This window comes from Poromitra crassiceps (assembly GCF_964638095.1).
Source record: "Poromitra crassiceps genome assembly, chromosome: 14".
NCBI classification, from domain to species: domain Eukaryota; kingdom Metazoa; phylum Chordata; class Actinopteri; order Beryciformes; family Melamphaidae; genus Poromitra; species Poromitra crassiceps.
In genome coordinates, this window is record NC_139633.1 from 26,372,631 (window position 1) to 26,385,130 (window position 12,500).

A 12,500-nucleotide genomic window follows, 5' to 3' on the forward strand; every position below is an offset into this window, starting at 1 on the left:
CACGTACTGTATGCATATGCATATGCATAGTTTTTATTATCTGTCTGTGAGACGTTTCATTAGGAGATGTTCTCAGTGTTAACATGCACAAAGCACAAACATATTTACACATAATTCACGCTAATGATTTCTGTGGGTCTGAGTGCATGAACTCTAATGCTAGACACCCTCCGCCTGACAATTAGCTGGCAGTGTAGACGGCACACAGCAGTGAATACCTCTGAAACACATCGCAGTGGTAAACCTCTATGTACTCATGTATGTGCTAAAGGCGAGTAATTATGTGTATGTAGATAATGTACACGGAGCAAACAACCTTTACCCCCACAGCGTCACTGTCTCTATGCCTTGTATTACAGTAACCTCGAGAGACACGACTGGATAGACTCAACGAGCTCACCCCCCACACAGAGGCTTTCCTTTGAGCCCGTTCAGTCTGGAACGAGTCGATGCAGACAGACCCAGGAGAGACAGAGAGACCGCACCCAGCACAGCTACCATCGCTCTCCAGCCAGCAGCAACACAGTCAATACATGGAGTGGCATCACCTCCGGCTTACATCCACCTAAATATCCATAGATCCTAGTCGAGTTCTAAAAACTCCTCTGGGTAACCGTCTCTATCGGACCAAATGGGGCCAAACGACTCCCGCTGAACAAACCTTTTGTAGCTTCCGCTTATAGACCAGGCTACTGCACCGTCCTCTGAAGGAGAAGAGAAGAGAAAACACCAGCAGGGGGCAGGGCTTGGAGTCTTGGAGGAGGGATGGTTGAAGTGCGACCAGGCTAATCACAGGAGAGCAGTAAAGGTAATGTCTGGATAATGGCTTTGGCCTCCATTGCTACCTAGCTAGCTGTTGTCCACACTCTAATCCTTCCCATGCCCCCCTGCCAGCCAACCAAAAAACACTCTGGATAGGGTATACTATCTTCAGGGAAATCTCTGTCTGGAGACTTGAACCATGGCTCCCTCTCCTCCACTCAGACCAACTTGACTCAGTAAAGTCAAATAGACCCTTTTCACGGGGGCCATTTTGTGTCGAAAAGGCAGGTTAAACACAGGTGCAAGCAAAACACTAATGAGGGTTTCCAATTTCCATGACTGGAAGTTGGAAACCCTCATTAGTGTTTTGCTTGCACCTGTGTTTACCCTGCCTTTTCGACACAAAATGGCCTCCGTGAAAAGGGTCTATTGTGCACACAAGACCAGACTAGAACAGGACACTGGACTCACTGTATGCAAATGTTTAGCGTGCAGCTCCACCGGTCCCCCTGGCAGATCAGACCAGGTCACAACCTGAGCCCTCCAGCTACTGTATGTGCCTGTGACTGTGACTGTGTTCTCCAGTCTATAAGAACTTTCCTCTGTTGCCATTTTCACCTTTATTTGATTATTCAAAACAGAGAGAGACAGATTGGGAGAGACAGCGGGATATGCAACAAAAGTCCTGAGCCGGATTTGATGCCGAGACGTCATGGCTGCATGGTACTTGACTGAGCCACCACCAAGATGCCCCCGACTACACCAGTTTCTGTCTGCACACTACAGTGAAATGTAGGAACGAAAATACTTTGCTGTTTTCCTTACAGAAAACCTGGATTATGGCATCCATTCACGGAAGAGGATTGCTTTCAGGGCAGGGTACAGGCAGGAAGTGAAGTGTGTGCAGACAGGGTACAGGCAGGAAGTGAAGTGTTTGCAGACAGGGTACAGGCAGGAAGTGAAGTGTGTGCAGACAGGGTACAGGCAGGAAGTGAAGTCTGTGCAGACAGGGTACAGGCAGGAAGTGAAGTGTGTGCAGACAGGGTACAGGCAGGAAGTGAAGTCTGTGCAGACAGGGTACAGGCAGGAAGTGAAGTGTGTGCAGACAGGGTACAGGCAGGAAGTGAAGTGTGTGCAGACAGGGTACAGGCAGGAAGTGAAGTGTGTGCAGACAGGGTACAGGCAGGAAGTGAAGTCTGAGCAGACAGGGTACAGGCAGGAAGTGAAGTGTGTGCAGACAGGGTACAGGCAGGAAGTGAAGTGTGTGCAGACAGGGTACAGGCAGGAAGTGAAGTGTGTGCAGACAGGGTACAGGCAGGAAGTGAAGTGTGTGCAGACAGGGTACAGGCAGGAAGTGAAGTGTGTGCAGACAGGGTACAGGCAGGAAGTGAAGTCTGTACAGACAGGGTACAGGCAGGAAGTGAAGTCTGTGCAGATGGCAGAGCTGAAAAGGAGAGTTAAAGTCGAGGTGAACCCGTTCGTCACGTGCATCTGAGTCCGTTTCAGACTGAAAACAAATTGAGAGGCAGACCATATACGTGTCGATGATTTGATTTGACAATTCTGAGGACTGGCTTTGGCATTGGCCAATCCTGGCGTGTTCCACCCCCAAATCCGGGTGGGATTCAGCGTGTTGTCGTGCTACGCGAGTGGGATCCGCGGAGCACCAGGCAGCCACCAGCTTCGTGCGGAGGGAGCGGACAATCCGATGCATAGGTGCTGCCTGCCCGCCTGAAATCTCCAAGAGACAACCCCTGACAGCCAGGGAGGCTGTCAGGCTCGGAGGCGCGCGCCATTATCGTTATAAATGTAAATAATATGCCTGGAATGAGCGTTTTAACGAGCCAGTTACATTTCTTTGCATTCTTAGAGATTATAGTATTTGTTTTTTGTTCATGTTTCTAACAATTGGCCAAGTTAGTAGTTAGTTTATGGGATAGGAATTCTGCCAGATGACAGGCACTAGGCGCCATTTTCTACTTCATTTGGAAGAGAAAATTATCCTGAAATGAAGATTTGATTGACAGCTGAATGTCGTGATATGATTGGTTGATATGGGGTAGAAATTTGATAGTACTAGGTGACACCAGCAAACTGTACATTACTGTTATCAATGAAATCTTGAAAAATGAACTTTTGATGTGAAAAAGTGTGAAAAACTAAAGAAATTAGATTGTTGTGATTTGTCTGGCATACATTATTAAATAGGTGCACTGCATACCCAGGTATTTGAACTAAAAGAAAAGAAAAAAAAATTTGGGGTTCAGCTCGACTTTAAGGATGGAGAGAAGACCTACTGGGAGAGGACTGAAGACAAACTGCAGGAGGTGTGGAGTGGTTGAGAAAGAAAACAGGCTATAGGCCAAACGGAGGGGAACGGAAGGACAAATCAAACGAGTTAAACGTGTTTTACAACAGGTTTGGCGTGGAGACCCTCGGCGAGCGCTCCCCCCCCGCCCCCGACCACACAGGCCAGAACCAGCGCTCACTTCACAACTCCGCCCCAGACTGTCTGCTACAAGAGGGCTCAAACCCCCATGGCCCCTGGTCTCCTCCCCAGCTCCCTGAAACACGCTGAGAATCATGTTGTTTGATCTCTCCCGTGCTTTCAACATCCTCCACCCTCCTGATCTCTGTCTTAGACAGAAGCGCCCGCCCCCTCCGTGGTGCGCCGAGGCACCTTCATCCACCGCGCCTCACCACCCTCCAAAGAAGGCAACACACAGCATCTTCTCTCTCGTGCCAACACCCGTCAGACTGTACGATCCTTCCTGCCAACATCGCCATAGCCTCGGCCAACTAGAAGGATGCTAAAGCAGGGCATCTGCCCATACAAATACAAATATACAGTAAATACATCTAAAGACAATTGATTTCAATTAGGTGTTTTGCTTAAAAAAAAACAGAGCTGTGTCTAATTAGGATTCATCACCACTTTGTCATCATGTAGACAACAAAATTGACATGAATTGTGGAAGGCGAGGCCCTAGACGAGTGGAAGTGACGCAAATCGGTTGATGCGTTTAGAGATGATGAAAGTTAATTGAAAAAGTGTGATGAAACTTTGCACGTGAAATTAAAAAAGAATGATAAATTGTCGAGTAACTTGATAAATCCAACGGCGCTCGATTAGATGTGGTGGTGATATAACATTTTCCTTTCATTCATCACTCATGCGTGACAAAATTGCCGTTAAATTGTTTCACACGTGCAGCCCCCAAGGTCATTTATCATTTGGCGTGAGTCATTTTGAATGTTTTCTCATTTAACAGGAGTATTTTTTTTGTTTGTTACTTGTGCTCCAACAGCTTAATGTGGGCAGGAACGGCCGGGCGTCGAGCAATTAGAGCTTCAGTGGGGCGTGGTGGTTTTTGATCGATTTATTGAGCATTTTCTTCATCGGATCGTTTATTATCGGTTAATTTTCGTGACGTTGACCCCATCTAACCTTACATCTGACCTTAGCGAAGGACAGATCAGCAGGGCAGATGCTTCTCAACATGGGGGATTGAACTCAGGTTCCTCTGGGTGACTATAGCACTCTGTCGCCTCTATATGGGGGGTGAGTAAGTGAGAGGGCATCGTAGGGGAGACTGTAACACCATGTCATCCATCACCTGTTTGGCAAAGATGGGGTGGAGGGCAATAATTACTGGGGTTGATCTTGTGACTGCCCCCGGGATATAACTGCCCCCGTCCACACCATATATTTAATGGATTGCACGGGCGGTTGTCCACTGCGGATTGCGGAAAAACGATTCAGAGAGCTCATATTAGCCAGTGTGCCCTGCGACCTGGTCATTTGTTTTCTATCACGGTGCAATCGGGGCCTCAGATTATCTACTGTAAATGAGGTCATCTGAACACACACACGCGCGCGCGCACACACACACACACACACACACACACACACACACACACACACAGTTCATTCGAGACATGGAAGTCATAGGCTACGCCCAAGCTGTAACCAGCTGACAGCCGCCGATTGGATCATCGTTTAACCATTGCCCAATCACAGCCATTCTCACATCAAGGCGGTCCGTTTAAATACGGCCTCCTCACTCACTCGATCTGCCCCACCCATGTTGCCTCACACTGCTGCTGCTGCTGCTGGCAATGCTTTGCCTCCACCACCGCAGCCTCCACTTTTCTAGCTCAGTCTGCTTGGCTCAAAGGCTAAAACATGTATTCTAGCTCAGAGTCTGCAGGCTCAAAAAGTGAACATGTTTCCATGTCTTGCTTAGGCTCCCTCTGTTCACTCACTAATGGCTTTAAATTGATCTGGTATCTTCTAGCCCCATGGGGGGGGTTTTTGCGGCCCGGCCCCTCCCTGCTCTACGTAGCATGCTGCTGGGCCGGTTCAGGGAGGAGCATCTTCTGTAAGGGGCGGAGCCTTCGACGCAAACATAAATGTATTTCCATTTATGCAATAAATGGTTAAATCTATGACGAGAGTGTTCTTGAATGATCTGTCACTTCTCTCCCCATCAATTATGAAATATAATAGATCTTTAGGTTTCGTGTCTGGAAAAAAATGTCCATCAGTCTGTGACATGACAATACATTCCTTCCTCCATTCTTTCATTCTTTCGCAAAACACAGTGAGAAAAATGAAAAATGAAAGATCTGATAGAGTAGCTGTGCTGACAGCTCTGTACTTTTCATAACTAAATGAATAAGGATATTGTTTTCCATATGCTCTTGTATACTATATTTGTACTCCTCTCATTGAGGAGTAACTGTTATGATTGAAGAATAAAGCATGGCGTTTGGCCTGACGCTCTGCGGAGGCTCCTCATTGGCAAGCGTTCAGACATGTATTACTGTCAATGCACTTCGTCAATGAGAAAAGGCTAAGTAGAATCCTACTCAAATCGTTCTAAATTTTGGAACACTGTTAAATAGTTTATTTATATAGCACCTTTCATACGACAAGCGCAGACTCGATTTAAGATAAGAACATGTAAGATAAGAAGGTATTACATAAACATAAAATAGGATAAAAACATATACTCGAGTGTTACAATAAAAATAAATAAGATAAGAAGGTATTATTGTTATTAACAAGGCAATAATACTTATTCTAATAAGTTTTCCCGTAGAGAAGTCCAGAGACTATTCCCCTTATGCAGCCCCGCCCACTTGACCCATTGTATCGTGACTTCCTGTTCAAAACGCCGGCTGTTTTACCTGCTCAAACTAGTCTGACTCACCTGGTCAAACCTAGTTTAACTCACATTATGAGTCAGGCTAGGTTTATGAGTCACAGGAAGTGTAAATACAATCGGAACCTCCGATTGTATTTACACTTCCTGTTAGTCTCTCAAGAATAAGGTGAATAGAGACACTGCATGAAATAGGCCACGTCCATCACGGGGGAAAACTCTATGTTCACTCCCATACACCAGTGTCATTTTCCTTGAATTAAACATAGCTAAAAGCTGTTGTGTGGTGGGCTGCGCAGACAACAAATGTAAAAAAAATCGCCAATTAAAGTTTTTTTGTGCTCCCGAGCAAAAAGGAAGCCATTGAGAATTGGCGAGAAGAACAATGTGGATCTAGCTGTCAAGGAAGTAAGTTAGAGTGTTCATCTTCCGTATATATGATCTTTGTGTCCAACACGTGACATAGGACAACACCAGGATTGGGGGGGGGGGGAGTTTTTGTTTCCCCCCGTTTTGGGTGTGGTTTCTGAATGACGACGTGCTCCGCAGTGTCTCTGTGGATAATAATGGCTGGATTAAAGTTACTTTAGCGCTCCTCCTACACATCCTGTATGAAAAAGTAGGTTTAATTTGCACTTTCAGGCTGCTGGTCACCTCTTTGAAAATCTTAATGATGTTTGTTCCACACCCGAAATGTCAGCCTCAAATGGCAGCATCTCTCCTCCTGTTACTTTACATAATGTTTCTATTTAATCTGTTGAAAGAGCACTTCTTGCAATAAATACTAAATGTGCTATTGGGGGAAGACAATTTGGATCCATCGTTTATTACTTTTAAGCTCATCACGGCCCCAATGATATGGTTCTGTTCTGTCGCACATTTCTATCGTCTCTGGATTCCTTCCAAGAGTCTGGAAAAAGGCTCATGTGATTCTCCTCCAAGTGATGATAAACCTTAATAACTATGTCTTATTTCTAATGGCCCAGACACAGCGGAGACGTCTCTGACGGGGGGAAGCGATGCCACGCGCAGGCAGTTTCATTTCGGCGTCCTTGTTAACAAGTTTAGACCGATCACACCGGCCGCGGAGCGTCATGTCCGTCTCGCATCTGGAGCGAGAGTTTCTGGTCTACTTTTTGACGCGAGCCGCGTGCAAGCCAGGCATGAAGTCAGTACAAGTTGTGACCGGCACGGAGCAAGACAGAGCGAGACGCAAAGCAAAACAGAGTGCTTCTGGTGTGAATGACCAGGCTCTTGATCGACGCTTCGTCGGAGAAGCTTCTGGTGTGTCTCGACCGCAATAGACCTTTCTCACGGGGGCCATTTTGTGTCGAAAAGGCAGAATAAAAACAGGTGCGAGCGAAACACTAATGAGGGTTTACAAATTCCAATCATGGAAGTTTGAAACCCTCATCAGTGTTTTGTTTGCACCTGTGTTAACCCTGCCTTTTCGACACAAAATGGCCCCCATGAGAAGGGTCTATGGCGCAGACACATTGGAAATGGAAGCGACGCAGCGCGTCACAGAAGCCGAAACAAGGACGCCGAAATGAAAGTGCCTAAGCGTCGCGTCTCTTCCACGTCGGATCCGTTTCCAGTGTGTCTGGGCTAGCTGTTTGAAATGTATCCATGCAATTTATTTATTTCACCCACCACTGTTTTACATCGCTTTCAATCTGGTTTCTGGTATAACCACAGCACAATTACTGCTACCTCTGTAGTTGTAAATTCTATTGTTTCTGCGTTAGATAAAGCCTTTGATGCCATTGATCATGTTTCAGCATTGCACAAACTCTCTTAGGTTTTGACTCAACTGCTTTAATTAGTTTCACCTAGAAGGCCACCTCCAAAGTTTAATTAGATCTCATTTTATTCATTTGATCATTTTGTTTCATTTTATGTACCCATGTCTTCTTGTTCTTATGCATGCATTGTATCTGTTGTCTTTGCCCTCTGTCGCATTGTACTGTAAATGAGGATTCGTCCTCAATGCTTTCTCCGAGTATAAAGGTGTATATAAATCAAATAAAAAGACATGTTACTGTACAACAAAAGAGATGCTTCGAGTGTTCTTTGTCTGTGGTAAATGTGCAGTGAGGGAGCATACAAAGCCATTAGTGGGAGGCAGATTTTCAGGTCCGCCTATTCAAATGTGGATATAAACAGAATGGCGCTGTTGTTTCCCAGGGCCCCTCGGTGCCTCGCCGTGCCCTTGAAGAGCTCCTGTAGGACCAAAGAGGAGTGAAAGAGAGAGAGAGAGGTCTAATCAGCCTGTGACAAATCAGTCTCTCCTACTACTTGTTTTTCATTTAGGTAATGCAGGCCTCCTCTCTCCTAAGTGATAAAACAACCTCTCTCCGGAGTGAGTGGTCTTTGCACAGCCAGATTAAATGTGATCACCTTGCCAACGTTGCCTCGGAGATTGCCCTGATTAACAAGCAAAAGAGAATAATGATAATCATATGCAGGATAATAGCCCATAGCAAATGGCTGCATGATCTGTACATAAATCACAACCCATTTCCCCCTAAAGGACATGGTTTCACCCTTTGGCTGGATTTACAAAAGAACGGAAAAACAGATTTATCTTTCTTTCTTTCTTTCTTTCTTTTTAGCCCCCATGTAAAGCAGATCTGATCCTCTCTGTGCAAATTTAAAATGGAAGTACTGCTTATACTATATATACTGGATCACCCACGAGTTAAAACATTAGTTTTGGACTGATTACTGTGCAAATTCTGCTGTGTTTGATTAGAAGCTATCAGCTTAAGGGATGAGGCTGAAAGCTGGGACACACACAGCAAGGTTGAGGCGACTTCATGAATGTCACAGTGAGGTTAATAACTCCAGGCAAATATTAGCTCAGTTCCAAACAACAAAATAATGACTACATGAGAGACATTTACAACCGCATTGTGTGTGTGTGTCAATCAATCAATCAAGCAATCAATCAATTTTATATTTATATAGTGCCAAATCATAACAGTTAAGTTAAGTTAAGTTAAGTTATCCTTTATTCATCCCCATGGGGAAATTCATCTTCTGCATTTGACCCATCCTCTACTAGGAACCTTCCTAGAACTAGGAGCAGTGGGCAGCCGCAGTGCAGCGCCCGGGGACCAACTCCAGTTCTTTTGCCAGTAGCTTGGTCAGAGGCACTGACAGGAGTATTAACCCTAACATACATGTCTTTGATGGTGGGCGGAAACCGGAGCACCCAGAGAAAACCCACACGGACACGGAGAGAACATGCAAATTCCACATAGAAAGGACCGACCTGGGACGGACCGGGGTTCCAACCCGGGACCTTCTTGCTGTGAGGCAACAGTGCTAACCACTGAGCCACCGTGCCGGTCCACAACAAAAGTTATCCCAATTGGCGTGTGTGTGTGTGTGTGTGTGTGTGTGTGTGTGTGTGTGTGTGTGTGTGTGTGTGTGTGTGTGTGTGTGTGTGTGTGTGTGTGTGTGTGTGTGTGTGTGTGTGTGTGTATGTGTGTGTGTGCATGTGTGTGTGTGCAGTAGGGGAGAGAGAGGGGTGGGGGGGTCAGAAATGAGGAGGAAAAATAACAGATACCCAGAAAAATAAATGGCATGCAAACAACCTCTGATTGAGCCACATCTAATTGAACACTTTGAGGATGATGATGATGATGATGATGTGTGTGTGTGCGTGTGCGTGTGTGTGTGTGTGCGTGCGTGCGTGTGTGCGTGTGCGTGTGTGCAAGCACGCGCAAAATTCTCATTGATTTTTAAATCGCTTTGTGGGCTGTTCTTTCCTCATTTCACATTTTCATGTAGCATTTATGATGAAGTGTCTTGTATTGCATTGTACTGTATGAAGCGAACTATAGAAATAATGTTTGATTGATTGTGTTTTTGTTTATGTTTATGTGTACATACATGTGTATGAATGGCTGTCATATAGAATTATTTCCCCCCTTATTCACGTATTCCTCTTGAGAGTCACGTGGGGCTAGAGCCACACACATCTTAAATCTTACACTGAGTGGAAAGCAGAGAAAACGCTGGTTAGGTCCATAGACATAAATAATATGGACGTATCTATGCCATCACATTTAGTTTTCCTGGCAGAGTTCAAACGTTGGCCGTCACCATCTTGATTTTCCGTCAGCAGAGTGGGAGGGAATGGGTTGAGTCCTTCCGCACCTCACGTGAGATGGGAGTTTCCCAGAGCCGCAGCTCCGCCTGCTATTGGTCCATGATCGGCAAGCTGCGTGATCACTGGACAGGCGATCTGTCAATCACCCCCTTTTCTATCATCTATTTGACTCCAAACAGGCGAGTTATATAAAACATGACCCCCCTGCAGGTGTTATGAAAAGGTGAAATTAGCTATATAGACCAAAACCGTGTTTCGCCCCTCACCGGAAAGATGTTTAATCCTGTTACAAAGTCGGGCATTTTAACATGGGGGGAATGCCTACTGCCCCCGAGGCCTAGTGGCCATTCGAGGAACTACAGCTTTTCAATTCACTTCCGCATCCTCAGAGGGAAGGGGGTGGGCTTGCCCACTGGTTAGGTCGCTAGTCCATCGCTTCATCGATGCTAGCGCCAAAATCTACAGCCACCGGAACCTCCACACCCTTCCTTTCCCTCTGCACTGCTTCAATGTCCAACTGCTGCCTGTTTCTAGGCAGGCATGTCCCCTTCACTTCACTCACTGTCCATGCATACATGAACAACAAGGGTATCTATTTCCTGTAAGGCCCATAAGCCAGCGGTGTTACAGAAGCTGGAATTGGTAAACAGATTTGTTTTGACATAAACTGCCCAATTCTTGGTACATATCACTCAACGAAGGCCTAATCACACCACTAAAACGTATGGCAGACACCAGTGTTTTACTCCCCCTCGCAGGCAGATAGGATATTGGGTATTTATTTACACACAGGCGGTAATATATCCGCACCAAAGAGAGTGAGGATTGGCAGCATCCCATGAATCTGAAGCAGTTCATGCACAAAATAAAACAGGGTGAAATAAATTAGCAGCGAGACGGTGTGTGTGTGTGATGGATGTGCAACAGGCAGCGTTAGTGTGTACCCAGGTAAGACCCCCCCCGACAGCTTTAGCATTACCCACAACCCTTAGGGAAATCGACTGCTGAGCTAATCCATACAATATAAGAGGGGTACATGATGAGAGAGAGAATGCAGAAATAGCACATTAACGGAGAGAGAGAGAGAGAGAGAGAGAGAGAGATGAGAGCTATAATGGGGAAACAAATGGAATGACTAGACTAGATTTGAACATTAATGGGTGCAATCGGTAATGTCGTTATCCCTTGAGACCACATGGAAACAGGGAAAAAGAGGAAAATAAATAAATAAATAAAAAAGCAGCTATAAGACACGCAACACAACTACAACAAGAAATGAACAGAAGCACTCATTTCTCTTTATTCTTGGCAGGGTCAATAACAATGCAGCGACGAAGATCGGAAATCGCAGTTAAGTTGCGTCTTCACTGCGTTTGCTAACTGTGTGCTGCATCTTACACATAAATGAGCAAACCTGTATGTAGCTCTATGTACGTATGTGTCTCTATGTATGTATGTATCTATGTATGTGTCTCTGTTTCCATTTACTCCTGACAGTTGGCACGGGTACCAACGGGGTCCCCGAGCAGACGGTGACAGGGTTGAATTTTTGAATCAGGTCATTAGGGCCGACTAAATAGGCAAAAATGGCTAATTAGCGGTCAAAATGAGTGAACACAGGTTCAGCACCATGGATAACTCCGTTCGTTAGTGTCTGATGGAGCACACCTGAGCAGGGCTGGAATCAGCCAGGTGGACGATGAAAGCCCTCCGGGGAGAGAGAGGAGAGGCTGCGAGCCAACTCTGTCAGCAAGGCCTGACTAAATGGCCAGTGATTGTGGGCTCCAATGGGTATCAGAACTATATAGGAAAGCAGGAAGAGCCTGACAAGTAAATAATCCAACATCACTGCTGATGAGAAGACATGACGTTCTCCCTGTTTTTTGTCATAGTTCCCTTGGGTGATGGAAAGGTCACAATCATCATATATCGCCCTTTCTAATGAAGGATCTGTCGTGAGAGGGATCATCTCCCAGGTGACTGAATGTGATGATTGGACTGGAGGATGAGTGAAGGTGGGAGAGCTGCTCCAACATCACAGGTACTGGAAGGTGAATTTTCACATCTCAAGAACATGATGCCTCTGATGCATCTGTTTTCTCTCCACTTTTCACATTCACTGCAAGGGCATAAAGTCGTACCACCGTGGTGATGTGTCATAAATTACAATCACACAGGGATTATGGAAGTTATGGCTGTTTAAACATTGATTTGCAACCTCTGACATTTCCAGCGAGGCTCTCCAGACTTTGTAGAAAATCATCATCATCGTCGTTTCGGGTGTGAAATGACAAATGTTAACATCACTCAGAATGTCTTTAGTTTGATAATGGAAAATCCATCACTTATTAATTGCTTCGATTTTAAATATTGATGGGGGACAAGTATTACAAAAGTGTCTTATTTTCATGTGAAGAGAATACACTGAACTTTAAGGAATAAATGCATTT

General features: G+C 45.4%; 1 protein-coding gene across 1 annotated transcript in view; it reads right to left on the bottom strand.

Annotated features, from left to right (window-relative positions):
- The window catches only part of grid1a (glutamate receptor, ionotropic, delta 1a), a gene marked incomplete at both ends in the record, with an annotated part of 379,231 nt that overhangs the window by 343,372 nt on the left and 23,359 nt on the right, over positions 1-12,500 (bottom strand). The window lies entirely within an intron of this gene.